This window comes from Neofelis nebulosa, chromosome 3 (assembly GCF_028018385.1).
Source record: "Neofelis nebulosa isolate mNeoNeb1 chromosome 3, mNeoNeb1.pri, whole genome shotgun sequence".
Lineage (NCBI taxonomy): Eukaryota > Metazoa > Chordata > Mammalia > Carnivora > Felidae > Neofelis > Neofelis nebulosa.
In genome coordinates this window covers 174,058,079-174,059,626 of record NC_080784.1, presented here as the reverse complement: position 1 = coordinate 174,059,626, position 1,548 = coordinate 174,058,079, and positions in this window count along the sequence as shown.

The following is a 1,548-nucleotide window of genomic DNA, read 5'->3' as shown; positions in this document are numbered from 1 at the left end:
GTGTAAAACAGAGACTGAGCTAAGAGGGGATTCTTTGATTTTCTTTCTTGTATCCAAAAGGTATACATTTAAACTCATATTCTGAGAGGAAAAAAGTAACAAGAGAACCACTAAACTGACATCATGTAAGGCAGACTTTTTCAAATGCAACAGACAGGCATCTAATACTTTTAACCGAGATTTTACATTTTCACTGTTTTTGTTATATTAATAGTAAATATGCTTCAAGCAACATTTCTGAAGTCACCAGTGTACTCAGGAAATGCTTTTAGTGGTTTTCCTAGGAAAAAATAGTTTTTAGTTCTTTTTTTAAAAATGTCTTATTATTTATTTTTGAGAGAGAGAGAGAGAGAGAGAGAGAAACTGAACGTGAGTGGGGGAGGGATACAGAGAGGGAGACACAGAATCTGAAGCAGACTCCAGGCTCTATGCTGTCAGCACAGAGCCCGTCGCGGGGCTGGAACCCATGAACCGCGAGATCATGACCTGAGCCAAAGTCGGACGCTTAACCAACTGAGCCACCCAGGCACCCCCTAAGAATAGTTTTTAGTTTAAAAATATTTTTGTTGGGGTGCCTGGGTGGCTCAGTTGTTTAAGTATCTGACTCTTGATGTCAGTTCACATAGTGATCTCACAGGTTGTGAGATGGAGCCCTGCCTCGGGCTCTGTGCTGACAGCCTGGAGCCTCCTTGGGATTCTCTCTCTCCCTTTCTCTCTGCCCCTTCGTGCTCATACTTGCGCTCTCTCTCTCTCAAAAAAAAAAAAAATTAAGTTTTTTTGTTAAATGCGACACCAACACTTGAATATAATTAAGATCCATAGTTCTTCAAGTGTTCTTGCTTTTGGTTACACTTTTCCATATACATTCATACAATGTGCTTTATTAGCCAAATATCCTACCATAATCAATCAGCAGGTAATTACTGAGCATTTGACATTTATAAGACTCTGATGGACACTGTGAAAGAGAAAGGGAATAGATGACAGGGCATTTGCCTATGAAGAACTACGCTGAGTGAGAGACATAAGAAAAACAAATGAAGAAGGAACTTTTAAAACATTCATCCCATGGCTATGGAGAAGCTGTTACTACCCTGGTTTCACAAATACCTGCCCCTCTGGCCACCCCTCACTTTCTTTTGCTGGTTCCCATCACTCAGCATTTATCTTTTAACATAACTCTTCCTCAATGTTCTCTTGTTCTTCTCACTATACACGGTCACCCTAAATGATCGCAATTCTTCCGTCTTCAAATTAACGTCAATGCAAATAACTCCCAAATCTGTATCTCTTTGTGCTGTGGAATCACATTTCCAAGTGCCTGTTGGATTCACTCCAATGGACTTTGTGGTTATCTCCTCTACATGCATCATACCGCAGGTCCAGAGGTAGGCTTCATTGGGCTAAGAATCCTAGCCAACCCCTTTGCTAGTTATTGATTTAAAAGAGCACAAAGCATTCTTTTTGGTCTCAGGGAATGATTTAGTGCTGGGCATGAAATTTAATCTAGGCATTGACAGGTGAAGAAACAGAGCCACATGTAGAGAT